A 14790-nucleotide genomic window follows, 5' to 3' on the forward strand; every position below is an offset into this window, starting at 1 on the left:
AGTGGAATTCCTTAACTGAGCAAGATTAAAAGTGAACTGTCTATATAACAAAGAATACTGAAGCAGAAGGAGTGGGAGGAACACCAGAAAAATAGGGAGCATGGAGGAGGAGCAGAGAAATATCAAAAAGGGTTGTGGAGCGCATTGTAGAAGAGGGCGAGAGATCATCAAATAGTCTTCTACAAATCTACTATATTAACCAATTTCTAGGGCAGAGGGTTAAGTGGTATTTCTAGTCCTGTTTTGTTACTCAAAGAAACGTCCTATATCATTAGCCTCCTTTAACTACAGTGTAAAAACATCATAGCAAGGGGTTTGTTGTGTTTGTTTTTAGAGAAATTAAAGAGTGACTATGAGATATACACGTGACTAGTTCCTAAGCAATGCAAACAGCAATACTTCTCTAAATATATGAAAAATTTTTATGGAAGCATCTAAACCACTAGACTTTGTATCTAGCCTTCTTTGGAAAGAAGGATGAACTGGCTTGGCTTTGCCAGTCTGTTAGACATATTTAAAAGAAAGTCAAGAAAAGGAAAGAGTCCGAATAGACGTCATGAAAACTAAGAAGATAAGAAAAGTTGAAGTTCTGAAAAGAACCCTTTCACCAAGCCTGCTAATAAAGACCGTCCATCTCTTCATTACCATGCTACTCATCCACCTCTGTTACACTGCACAAAAGGGAAAAAAGCGGTCTTTATAGTTGTACATGATTATATTTTCCTTTTGTATTGAGTTCAAAGTCTTTTCTAAAAAAGCAAGAGTAGATTGCTCACAATGTAATGGGCCATTCCCAGGAAACGAAAAAATGGCCTTAACGTTTTATATTAATACAATAGGTTATGTATAAAACAGGTTTTAAAAAGTTAATGCATATTAGCTTAGAACAGCCATATTTTAACACTGTGCGACTGAAAGTTCCAGTAGAGCAGATGAATGGAACTACAGAAGAAAAAAACCCACTATGACAAAGGGATAAAGGTTTAACTAAAAGGACTCAAATCTATATTTCAGGTGCCTCTTTACCTTCCATCAGGAAACGAGTTATTAGGAGTAATGAAATCAGAGACAGAAAATACAAAAACTTTTTAGATCCTTCTGTGCAAGGCGGTGACACTGGCCTTTACTTCTTCACTTTATAATGATTCCTTTGAGTTGTGGTTCTGAAAAAGCTGTGAAACATCTTCCTGTTATTTCTTTTTCATCTTTCCAAACACTGGCCAGGAATAACCCCATCCTATTCTTTCTTGGGTTTTTGAAACACATATTGACTGTAATGACTATAAATTATCTGGTTAATGTGCTGGATTTATAAAAGTGTTAGAGCTCCTCTACGCTGCTACCAGGTGCCTCTGAGAAGGTGCAAGGCTACAGACAGAATCTTACTTTTTCCGTGCCTGCTTCTACTTTAGACCACTGCAAATATTTAACTTTTGAAAATTTTGTAAGTTAATTGGATTTTAGGACAGTCCAACCACATCACTCTCCACCTGATGGGCTGTTAGCTCTTTCTTCACCAGAAGTAGCAGTGGATTGCTAGCCAACATTACCTCTGCCAAGTGCCTCCCTATAGTCACTGTCTTGATGGTCAACTTCTGGGTGACAATATTCCTTAATAAGGGCTTTTAAGTTTCAGATACAGGCCTTTACTGAACTCCATTACAATCTGCATATGTAAAAGAAGCAACTGTAACATAGCTATGGTCACTTACTGTACTGTACTGACTATTCTAAAACCACTACAAGTACTGAACCAGTAGAAGTTTTCAGGATGCGTTATTACAGACAAGCTGCAAAATACAGGAAGCCAATTAATAAATGTTGCAGTATCTGCATCTTCAGCACTTGTCTTTGGCTGCTGACCTAGGAATGTAGTTGAATGCCTTAAGTGCTGCATCACAGAAATAAACTGGTGCTACAGAGTTATGTATCCTCCCCACAACCTATTCAGTTTCCTAAACCAACACTGGAACAAAATCAAGGTCTTCGGATGAAATGTCTTAAGGAACACCAAAGCCACCTCTTCTTACCTCAAAATCTTCTTCAGGTCATTTTGATCTGAGCAGAGCCATGACAACCAGAATCCAAAAGGAAGCATTTCAGTGTCCAGAGAGGAGCTTCTCCAGTGGAAGAATCCAGGCTCTGAGATTTCTCATGACAAAGATTAGCAGCAGTCATATTAGAATTTTTCTGAAGACTTTTTTTGGACAGCTCAACATCTACTACGTAGAGGAAACTTCCAAAATTTAAACAAATGTTCTCCTCCAACAGTTCCTCCCATCCCACCTAAAATCCAATGTAAAAAGTACAAACCATTTTAAAAAGAGTTGCCAGTAGTCTGTTATCAAGCAGTGGCTGACATCTCTTACAATGCCCGTTTCTTTGCTGATGGCACCACCCAAATTATTTAGATACATAATAATGTTTGGGTTTCCTGCCATGCTTTGCATTTGACTGGTAATTCCTGATAGAAAAGTGACCTGTATACAGAATTGTGAGTCAGGTAAGGAAGCAGGACTGCATATGCTAGTGATGATCTCGAGTAAAGGATATTACAAAACCACAGCCTTCAGTACAAATGTAGCTACTATAGATCTAAAAAATACATATTTCCTGGTAGAAGGCTTTCAGAGTTTCTGCTCTATATCAACTGTTCTCAGGAGAAATTGTATTTGACCTTCTTCATATCTATAATTATCGTTTCATTTATGGTATGGTACTTGCTCGTGGTCCCAGTTTGGATTGAGATCACTTTAGAGCTACACCATCTGGCACTGTATGCACACCATGGAAAGACAACCCCTACCTTGTGCAGTAAAAAGTTTAAAAATCAACAGTACTTGAAGATAGAATTTTGGTTATCTTTTCAGAAGTATATGATCAGATTGTGAACATACTACCAAAGTGAAAATGGCAGGAGACCTGGCCTCTCCCCGACTTTTCTGAGTAGTCTCATGAATCCAGTTTATGTTTGCACAAATGGTGCACATGGAGAGAATCCTTTTATTCCTGTGAATGAAAGTATTTGTGTGCAAATGAGCACATTCACATGCAAATGGATGTATTTGCACAAGAAGCACTTGCCCACCTGCCACACGAGACTTGGCTTTTCAGCTTTCAGCTACTGGGTGCTCAGAAGCTGAGAGTGAATAGGAGAATAAGAATGCCAGCAATATTTCAAAAGTTAAATGGTCAGTCACTATGAACAGCGAGCAGGAAGGATAAAAGAAAACAAAGGGGAAAAAATGAAGAAAAATGGAAGTGTACAGAGAAGATTCTTACAACTGTTCAGATGAGGTGAGTAGAAAGACCGCCACTACCCAGAGCTGAAGCAATGGCAAACTGGAAGCAAAGAAAGAAGAGGAAGTACTATAAATTAAATCAAAGCTTTTGACAAATTCCTTTGTTTGCCTTCTTATTTAGCAGCTAAATAAATTGCATGCAAGGATAAAATCTTCTCTGAAATAATGGAGTCTTACCACACTGAGATCCTGTAGATGAGACCTGGAGAGACTCTTAAAATACAGGAAAATGAGTTTTTTGCATTCACATATTTCCATTCTTTTTCCTTATACAAATAATCAGCTTATAAGAAATAGAAGTGCTGTTGCTTTCTAGACTTGCCCATGCTGCTCAGGATCACTGCTACTTTGACAGCATAGGGCACTAATCTGTTTCACCAGGCCAATTTGGCCTTCTAGTAACAAAAGTTTAAGAGTCAGTATTGAAAAAAGATCTCAGTAGTGCATCATGCAGTTGAGGACCTGCATCCTTAAACCCCGTATTATCAGAAGCAGCAAGACCATCCAGCTAATTTCTTATCTGTTTCTCATTACACTTTGTATGCAGCCAAGAAATTGCAGCATATATCCCAAAAGTCTATCCCAAAGACAAAAAAACAACACCAAAACCCCATTGCACCCACAATGGCTCTTCAGGAGCTGGCTGCTGACATACGCATGCAGCAGGTGGACATTCAGCGAAGCATATAAATCCCCTACAGATGACTGAGTGGGCTTTCTGGATACAGAGCAGCCTGCCAAAGTATGGCTGCTAGGTGGCTGATGCATTGTATCTCACAGGAGCCTTCCTGCACCTAGCAGAAGATTTTGAGGCCATGCAGCCCCCAGAGATTATTTTTTTCTTTTTAATTTAAAATGTGTGATTACCCCTTACTTTCTGCCACCTGTTCTGCTTATAAACTTCTGCAGGGCCCCTCTCTCTGCTCTAATTTCCAACAAGCTGTCATGTTACCCTGACCCATGGAGCTACCTCCTCCCCTAGGCATTGAGATGACTCGTGCATTCATGTATGCAGAGTGGCAGCTGGCCCTAAGGCCAACCAGGGATGTGACCCATATATCAGTTGCTTAATTTTCTTGAAACTGTGCACCCTGCTAAAATAGACAACTCATGTGGAGCTTCACTTCTAGCAGCATTTCTGTCATTTCCATGCCTGTTATAATGGTTTCTGGAAAGCTATGGTTCACAAAAAATGTTTGGAAAAACTTGGAACGTCATTAAAACGTTCAGTGTTTCGGACTCAAGACATCCTTATTTCTACAGGAACCCCAGGTGCAAATTCAGGGAGCCCCCTCAGACAAAATTAGATGTGTTCTCTCTGAAATCATAGTCAGCTTTCTACTACAGAGTAGCCATCCCTACCCACACACTCCTCCTCCTCCTCCTCTTTCTTCGCTTTCCACCAGCTCACCAGACAACAAAGCCTGTATGATATATGTCACTTAATTTTGTGTTACCAAACCCTCACCAACATAATTTCAGCTAGTACAAAACATAGTCTCTGTAAACATTGCTTCAGGGTGTTTGTGCGAATCATTACAAAACTCCACAAGGTACTATTGTCCAGTAATGCTGCAAAAAAGGAAACAATATGAAAACATTTTAAATAAAAAGCAGTTGTCAATGCCAAAAAGACATTATAACATGAATCTTCTTCGAACAGAAGTTGCCAGTGCATCCTAGTATAGAGTTTAAATGTGAGATTTATACTGTAAGAACAAAGAACACCGCAGAAAACAGATGTGATTATCACTTTGTAAGGTTTCCTGAATGCCCCTGGATGAGCTCAATGAAGGAAGATGTCCTGATATCTGTAAAAAATTTGAATACTTCTGATATTTGAAGAATGGGATGTAAAATTAGATTAAGAAATACAGAAGTCTCAGCCTTTGATCTGCAGCTGTTTGCAGATCCAAACTTAAAAGCCCGCCAGAACCAGAAATGCTAATTTATTGCTTGATAAGCTTATTTCATTTCTTCATAGTATTTTTGGCTATCCATGTGTATACATCCCAACATGAAGTACAAGAAAGATTCAGCAGCTGAGACTGTGGTCCCAGTTGTCTCACACTGAAAATACATAGAGATATCTGGACACCTGGTTAGTTGGCTGATTTAAAAACAAATATTGAACCACATGACATTTCCCTGTCAGTAAGGTTTCAAAAAATAATTAAGGCAATTGTAAATCTATACCTTAAAAATTTATTCATATCATTATATAGAATTTCAAAGCTATAATAAAATGAAAGGTTACCCTTATTCTGAATGACCAGGAATTCCATATCAGCCACATGCAGTCACTAAGCTCCTTTGCAGTACCATTTTAAACAATTCTTAAATATTAGGTAACAAGATAGATGAATTCAATGTGAAGTATGTAACAGGGATTAATCTGTTTTTTCCTAAACAAAAACATTCTCAGAGTGTACGATTTTTGTGGTCACTTTATGTGTCCACTGCAGGGGTCAGCAACAGCTGTGCTACCAACTGTAGATGTAGGCAGAGAGGCTGAACTATCCCAAAAGATGTAAGGAGTTGAGCCAGATGCTAAAAGGTTGTAATCAAAATAGTCCCTTCACTGCAAGCTTGATCACTGCCCAAGAATAGGTTTTTCTAATAATTTCAGTAAAGAAACCATACATGGTTATACTCATATACAGACAACAGCAATTTTAATGTAAAGAAGACCAGTAAGGCATGATTACAGTAACCTAAGCAATGGAAGCCGAGGCAGGAAAAAATCAACCATTCACATTATGTAAGGACTGCACACACCAAAAAAAACAAAAAAGAGATTATGCACATGAAAAAGACATTCTTGACCAAAATGAACAGAATTACATGGGATTATTGATTATATGTTAATGTTCTTTATATTTATAGGAAAGTCACAGAAAAGAACCTGAACCCAGATCATGTCTAAAAATAAGATGCAGTAGTACAGAAATAACCAGAAAGGGGTTATTTAATGAATACTGTTTAAAAAAAAAAAGTTCTAGTGTCTTGTATTCTAATAATGGCTATTTTCTAGCCATTCTTTAAACGCGTATTGTTACACAGAGTTACTAAAGGGGGGTTGATCAAAGGGTACAAGAACCCTTCATCTTTCTGTCACTTGTTGAAATTCAGCCCAAGAGAGTAGCAACCAGTAGATATCCAGATGAAATTCTTACGGAGTCCTGTATACAGACAATGACTTTAGTCCTTTTTCTGTATTTTCCTCAGAAAGAACCAATTCCTAACGGTTTGATTATTGAACACAAGCAAGCCTTTCAGGGTGGCATGGAAGGGAGGTTTGCTGGTGTGACTCTGAATCTCAGTAGCTTGTTTTTAATAAAAAACATAGACTAGAACTTGAGGGATATGTTTGCAGGACACTATCAGCTTCCCGTTACAGCTGCAAGACATTTCCAATATTTAGGAAGAAACATTTCCAAGCAACGTTTGGAATGAGTTCAGGGGCATTTGGTCACTGGGCAACTTTTGGTACATTCTTGGATTTTAGCACATTATCTTGAAAACATTCCAGGGTTTCTCTTCCGCTGAAGTGATCGTTGCAGGATTTCACTCACTGCCTCTAGAAGTATTTTCAAACAGGTTCTCCTCCTTCACACACATTGTGAATTTGAACAGTGCCTCAATTAAGCATTTGATTTCTCTTCCCCGCCCTCCCCGAACTGAAATAGATCTCAGTGTCTACACAGAGTGCCTCACTACTATATGCAGTGCAGCCTGTAAATAAACCCACAAGACTTTACCATGTCAGCTTTTATAAAAATCTGGTTTTAAACATCTCCAAGTTTTAAAACCTCAGCAGCTGTTAGAAACGTTGCCTGTTTGCTGGCCTGCTGCCTTCTGCTCTAAGCAGTGCCGAGAGCTGCACATCCCGTTGTCGTGGCCAGTGCTTACACTGGCATGCTCTGAACAGCTCCTGCTCAAATCCCAGCTATGACATTTTATTAAACCATGCAGTTATCACCATAATCCCACATTAGGGCCTGAGGAACCTAGCTCTGATAGTAGTGTGTATTTTCAGTTCAAAGCCTGCAGCCAGGAGATTATTAAATCCCCTAGCTGTGAGAAAATTTTCCCATCCCAGAGTCAAACCAGTGAGAAAGCACACAGCTCCCCCAGCCCCCTCTTTAGGCTGGGGTCAGGTAATTTGCTCCACTCAGACTGGTAAAAATAATCCCCTTCAAACCCCTGCAAAACCATGAGGTTTTGCGTCTTCCTCAACTGCTGGGTAAAAGATACATGACTTGGGCTTTTTACACTCTGTAGGCACTAGCAGACAACTACAGGAAAGAAAAAACTGAGGCTTTTCACCTCATTTCAGGGTTCCCAAGTTTCTTATGCCTACCTGTCCACCCAGCTAATAATGCTTTGCCTGGACAGGGCATTACACAGCACTTCTCACCAGAATTTGTTACCTGCTATGAAGCATTAATTCATATACAAATTACACTTTGACACACAAGATGGTTAAAGGAGAAGTCCCACAGACAAACAATGATGTTCTTGCACACACACAGCACCAAATACTACAATGACATGATAGTAATTAACAAGGTTGCCCATCTCACCCCACCAAAAAATGAGAGAGCACATTTGCATGTATCAACAGGCTTGCACAAAATGGGAACTGAACTCTTGAGTACATCTCCAAAAATACAGGCTCAGAGAGATGAGATAAACAGCAGCATCACGACAGGGAACTAGATACACTTCAGGAGGTCCCGTATCTTTTATCCCATATACCACTATGCCACATTGTAAGTTAAGGGCTTGGAGAAAATGTCGATTGTCTCTGCAGGGGAATAAAGCCTGTATCTACAGCACATAAAAAATAAAATCCCAAGACTGTTGAGATTCGAGAGTAACAAAGCAACGCCTCTCTTATTTCTAATTCCACAAGGCAATGATGTTAATATTAATGAGCCAAGAAAACCCTTGCCACTCATTTTCAAATGTTCATTCGTGTTCTGCACTCTGCACCAGATCCTTCAGCAACTTGCAGGTTCAAAGACTGCAAGGGAGACAGGGTTACTCAGGGCTACAAGCAAAGAAATAATGTAGTGCTTTAATCACAGACCATCCCTAAGTGGAAACCGTAAATTAAGGATCTATACCTATATTACAGCCTTTCTTGAGAAATGTTATGTATTTTACAGAATGATAATTTAAGTTCTAAATAGACTTTATCAATGTCTACAGGTGTTTTAATCGTCTATTGGTATATACTTACTGGTAGTTTGGTGGAGCGTGTTCTACAGCACTAATAAAAAATATTGATCTATAGCTCTAAAGTACCTTAGCACTGAGTCATAAGTCCCATTTCAATAGGACTTATTAATGTGGTTTTTTTTCTTTTTGTGCTTTAATGCACTATGGCTATTTTATGCTAAATTTAGCTTTCCCACCTGAGGCTCATAAACCAGAGAGCAGACAAAAGAATGATGATAAACCATGCCATCACAGATAAATGTAAAAGAATATAAATTAGACACACACCTCTGTCAAAGATTTAGATGCTTCTGTTGGAGATCCTTGACCATAGCAATAACTGTTCTCCAGAATCCCCTCATTATCTCCCTCCCTTCATTTGTTGATCCGCCTTAAAGACCTTACACTTAGTTTCAGCTTAGCTTCCAAATATTCACACACACAAAGCGTTGTGGACATAGTGCCTGACGTCAGTGAAATTCATTAAATATTTTCAAATTTTGACACCTAATTTTTTTAGAAGTGGTTTCTGAACACTTGAAGTGGCAGATTCAGGGTGAGATGCAGCAGCAGTGTAGAGGAACCAAATGAAGCAAACTGCTCTCCCATCCCATGAACTGGCAGCTCTGTCATACAGCACAATGGGGAGACAGGCACCACAGTCCCTTGGGACTCCCACTAATCCTGTGCCAAAAATTTGCTGTCAAATCACTTTTGAAGATTCTAATGAGAAGGCTGATTCACTGCGTATATTTTTTTATATTATGAAACTTTGCATCTTCCAGAAATGTCACTGATTTTCAGGCTATTTTACAAGGTAGGTGTGAAACAAATTAGACATTATGCCTTGACAAACTAAAAATCCAAGAAATACTGGACTTGAGCATCATGCAGATGAAATTTGATAAAAATTTGCAGTAACTATGTAGCTGCCAAAAATCAAGGTATAGTTTCTGATGACGAACCCCATTAATTTGGTTTTATTGTTACATTATGTTACTGACCGAGGTCCTTTCAGCTGTGTTTGGCCTGTACCAGAGTCCCATTACTTTGCTTTTATGATGTTAATGACAATAGCAATAATTTTAAAAAGGCAAATATCAGCTAACACAGAGCCATCTTGAGTTTGTTTTGTGGCTGTGCATCTAGAAATATTTGCTACAATTACTCACGTAGCTGGGGCAGCTGTATGCATCACATTTTGCTGGTTTGGGAATTGTGTGCTATTTTGGACAAGCCAAACAGGCCTTTTGAATAAGTGGCTTTAGTGTCTTTCTTGGTAGATGGCAATAGCGGCTAAATGATTAAATGCAGGAGATGGCAAAAATAACAAGTCAGTACTAATTATCAAATTTTTAGGGTGTCATAGAATAATGATAGCACACAGCTTTTGCAAAAGGAAATTATCCAGCTTTGCTAGTCGATTCAGATGCCAAGCTCCAAATTTGCTTGTTTGATTGGGCTGGCGTTCTTTCCTCAGAGACTAGAAAAAGCTCCCACAAGCTTTCATTGGCCTAAATCAGAAGCATCTGTTAAAAGCATGAATCACTCATTGGTTGAGATCAACAGTCAGAAACCTGCACAACAGATTTTTTCCCCTCAGATAGGTGACAAGTCAGTTATATGCCATCATTACTCTGCATGTCAACCTATGCATATATTTCATTGAATTGCTAACTGAGCCCAAGCCTGCATCTTTCTTTGAGCTCTCTTAGTGATATTCTAAAATTAAAATTAAACATCCTACACATTTCTGTCTTCCTTCAAACTGGTGCTTTGTTACTCTTCACAACAGCATACAAATGCATTAGAAGTTCCAGAAAGCTAAGAGGAAAAAAAAAGTCTTACAGTCCTTCAGAGTAGCTGAAATACAGTGGAAACATAAACATTAATTTCTTTTCCATCTCTTGCTCTTCTGTTTTAGATACGGAGATTTGATTTAGAGCATTCTGTGAAACCACTTCTAGCTGATGCATGCTACAGGCTTACCAGGATCCACATCATTGCTGTTTTTGAGGAAAAAACAAGGCCCCATCTACAGGTATCAGCTATACCCCACTGAAAATAAGCACAAATATAGAGGACTATTCAGCACGTAACTGTGAAGTGTCACTGTTAGGGTATGTTTGGCCGGCTCTTCTAATTGCATCCAAACCCCCACACCCACGCTCCTGCTGGCACTGCTCCATCTCCCCATTTACTATAGCTCTGCCTCTTTCCCTCTAACAGATTCTGGCATATTCTCCAATCCCACTATTTCTAATCCTGACATCCTTTTGCCAAATTGTGGAGGCAGCTTGGGGAAAAGGAAAAACAAAGCAAAGCAATCATCATCTTCAGCTGAAACTCACCCGCCTGCATGGCTGCTTTCCAACATGTCTGCCAATGCCTGGTTGCTCCAGGAGCTACTGCAGGAGTTGGAAACTTGAGGGGAAGGAGAAAAAATACACAACAGGCAAAGAAATGAATGTTAGTGGCTTCAAAAGGAACAGCCATCTGTTTTCCTTACTCCCTGGCAGCAGCAGGAGCTCCCTGCAGTGAGGATGGAGATTTGGCAGGTTTCCGTAACCCTGTTGAGCTTTTACTATCCCTACCAGCATCCCCTGCTGCTTCTCTCCACACCCTCAGACCAATTATACTTTGACTTTTTCCTGCAGCAGCGGTGCCTACACAACCTTATACTCATGGGCACTTTAATCACCAACACCTAGTCAAAAACAGCAAAGTTCAACTACTGCTTAAGCATGGCATTCCTAAATCTGGAACTAATATGATTTTGCAGCCATGCTGCATCCAAATCATAGGAAAACTGGTTTTAAAATATAGCTGAGGCAGAGTTTACACCTGAGAAAAAGGACTTGGTTTAGTTCTGTGATAGCATGGTCTGACCTGTATCACCCAAGATGTCAAGAAAAATTGTGTTAAATTTTCCCACTCTGGCTGCCATTTGAATTTTTATTTGCATAATGCTGCTTTCCCATGCAGAAGGTTGCCAAGAAAACAGAGCATGAAACCTGTCACAGAAATGCAACAAAGAGGATTCAGGGGCTTTATTTTCAAGTAGATTTGAACTAGTTTCAGTGTATTTCATTGCCATAAAAAAACAAAATAGAAATTTGCTCAGTGTTTAAGTTTATTATTAATATTTCTCATTATGGTGTGCTATAGATCAAATTTTAAGGACAGCAGCAAGTACTAGAAAAAATGTAGCAGGTGAAAGAATGTAAGAACATACATTAGGCACAGTAACAAAGCCAGCTACCCACCACCACAATCTTCCCTTGGAGTAGCAGCTTTTTAGTACAGTTCTTCAAGGCTGTTTCTGTTCTCAGTTATCACAGTTTTAATATAACTTACAATCACTTCCTAGAGACTTAGTTATCCGGATTTTACAAAGCGTTATCTGCTTTAGGGAAAACCAGAGTGCTGCATACAGTAATCTGTTGTGCAAGAGCAAGAGCAGCTGGTGTAGCTTACATAAAGTGGCAAATAGCCCAATGCAATAAAACGTAAGCATGTTCATAGCAAGAGCAACTATTGGCATAGAACAGATGCCAGAATGTGTTTCTCTTTGGATCACAAATAAAATGATCTGTTTATCTTCTATCATAATGAAGACAAAACAACAGGATGCTAATTCCATAAATTTGGGGGTGATAGATTCTCTTTGAAATTTAGACTTTCTTATTTTTCTTTTACATGTATTTAGTGCTCCCAGTTACAAGGTCTGGGTTATCACATAGATCTAAGCAAGTTGAAATCCAATTAGTTAATTTATCTATCACCTTATCACCTTAATTGTGGGGTTTGGGGGTTTTTGTTTGTTTTGGGGTGGTTTTTTTATTTTGTTTTGTTTTTTTAATATAAAAGCAGAACTAGCTAAATGGAACATGGAATCAGTGAGTATTTATAACTTTTTTTTTTAAAGGAAGGAGATTGTCCATTCAAAAATACAGTCCCTGCCTCCGACATTTTATTATTTTCTTACTAGTTGTGCTGCAATAACTTTAACCACCAGGTGTACTTGGATCACAGATTACTAAATGCTCTGCTCTTGTATTACCAGAAGAACATTGGAAGAAGGCTTGAACTAGGCTGCACCCCAGCTGCAATATGCATTGTACAAACATACAGTAGTTGACAGTACAACAAAGATTCCTGGGATAAGGATGAGGGGAAAGATGTGACCTGCTTAAGACTTCTGAAGCTGTTGAAATATAGACTAAAAATAGTAGCAGTGATCTCCATCACATCAGGATCCATTCTGTCCATGGACTTAGTAGCAATTTTATCACTGACTGCAGAGGATGCAGTTTCAGACCCTATATTTTCCATGTACCTCCAAAAGAAAGATGATCTTATGAAAACTCAACATGCTGTCGGAAGAGTTCAGTAATCCCTCCTGTTGGGAAGGCATTTACAAATCCCCTTTAAGGCTGTATTTTCTCTTTTCTCTTTTTTAAAGGAACATTCGCTCAGTTTGGTTCTGCAAGATGATCAGGTCCCCATATTCTACTCAAAGGGCCTTGCCAGAAATGCTTAGCGTTTCAAAGAATTAGTCCCTTAGAAGTCTTTGTTTCCTTATCATTGAAAGCAACACAAACTATGGGCCTACAAATACACGTAGCCAGAGTTTTCGACCAACTCTGCCTATAAGCCACTGAGCAACTTTTTTGCTGAAGAGTGAAATCCCTCCATGGGTCAATGTTAACAGGCATGAGATAAAAGGAGGAGGCAGGGAAAGCAAAATGGCTGCTTTGATTCATTTTCTCCATCTTTTTGTGGGCAAAATTGTAATGATACTGAAACTTAACATCTTGCCTTTTGCATAGTGGCAACAGCAGAAGCATGGCTTAACTCTATGTGACAGCCACAGTGACTCTTTATGCAATACATTTAATGATCTCTGTTTAATGAAAGCTGAGACCCCTCCTAGTGTTAAGGGAGGAGCCGCTGCCTGAGCATTCACACACCAATCAAGGAGTCACACACACACCGCCAGAGACCGTAACTGCTAGGACCGGAGTCCCTTCGCAGCCAGTGACTCTGGTGAGCCGATGGGTGCCCCTTTCGACTCCTCACACACACACACTCACCCTCAGGCGCTGCTTCTTCCTTCAGGCTTGACCCTAGGTTCCCCAAAGCAGAATCTCTAATCAAGGCCTTCAAAACAAAAAGCATAATTTATTCTATCTATGGTGCACAAATTCAGACAGCTCAAGCTGGGTGCCTCTGGACAGGGACCCCAAACACTCAACTCCCTGGGCAATTATACCCTTACGATCTATATTCCCACCCCTCGCACCATAGTCTGGTCCAATAGTAATATTCGGGTCTGGGGTTGTCTTCTCTCTCACTGGGTCCTTTTTCTCATCTCCAGGCCAGTTCTTTCTCTTTCCTGTTTTTTAGGCTAGTCATTACTCTGTCTCCTTTTCCTGGCACAAACTGGCTCTGGGGCTTTCTGAATCTTCTTATCCCTCCAATCAGAGAATAGGTCAACCTTACGCAAAAGCATTAAGGAAGCTATGAGTTCTGCTTTATCATGAACGACTACTTTTAAGCAGCTAAACAAAGTCCTTAAAGCCTCCAAAACATATTAACAGCCTCTATAACTTACATACATTCCTGTGCTATTATAGCCTCACAATCTTATCCCATTATTGCCACGTGCTGTTTACATCTCGTTCAGGTGTGGTCCGCATGCTCATGTAGCTCAGCTTTGCTACCTTCCACAAAACTGGACACTGTCCATGAAAGTCCTTCGTCCTTCTCTGAGGCTACAGTCACACATTTAATGCAAGAAGAAACTCTAGAGGAAGTATTTTCTTACTCTTTCTGCTGTGACTGCAAAGTCATCCAAAGTGAAATGAATATTGGAATGACCCTGTGAAAAATAGAAAATAAAAGCTCAGCAGAGGGAGCTGCCCCATTCTTCTGAGGGGATTAACCCAGCTTCCTAGCAATGATAATTTTAACATTGCTATTAATAAAGCCTTTCATTTTTCTTGTAAGGTCATTACCTTCCATGAGTATATTCCCATTTCAGTGTCACAAGTGGGTAGGATCTGGGATGTGATGCTTACCTCCTCCCATTTACCCTCCCCATAACTTTGTAGTCGAGAAGGTGCTAGTCCTAAGGAATCTACAAGAACCTATGAGTGGATTGAAACCCACCACAAAAAGCAGCAAACCAGTCCTACTGTTAATATCTCCAGAGTGCCACCAAGCCACTGAGAAGTGAAGGGTACTTAGAAGAAGAAAC

The 14790-nt window shown here is 39.6% G+C and overlaps 1 long non-coding RNA gene across 1 annotated transcript in view; it reads left to right on the forward strand.

Annotated features, from left to right (window-relative positions):
- LOC127018570 (uncharacterized) overlaps positions 1-14790 on the forward strand; it is a 31882-nt gene that overhangs the window by 13062 nt on the left and 4030 nt on the right. Inside the window, exon 2 of the long non-coding RNA XR_007766767.1 lies at positions 10453-10569. This is a non-coding gene — a long non-coding RNA (uncharacterized LOC127018570). The remainder of the gene's footprint in view (positions 1-10452; positions 10570-14790) is intronic.

The sequence above is a fragment of the Gymnogyps californianus genome, chromosome 7 (assembly GCF_018139145.2).
Source record: "Gymnogyps californianus isolate 813 chromosome 7, ASM1813914v2, whole genome shotgun sequence".
Classification (NCBI taxonomy): domain Eukaryota; kingdom Metazoa; phylum Chordata; class Aves; order Accipitriformes; family Cathartidae; genus Gymnogyps; species Gymnogyps californianus.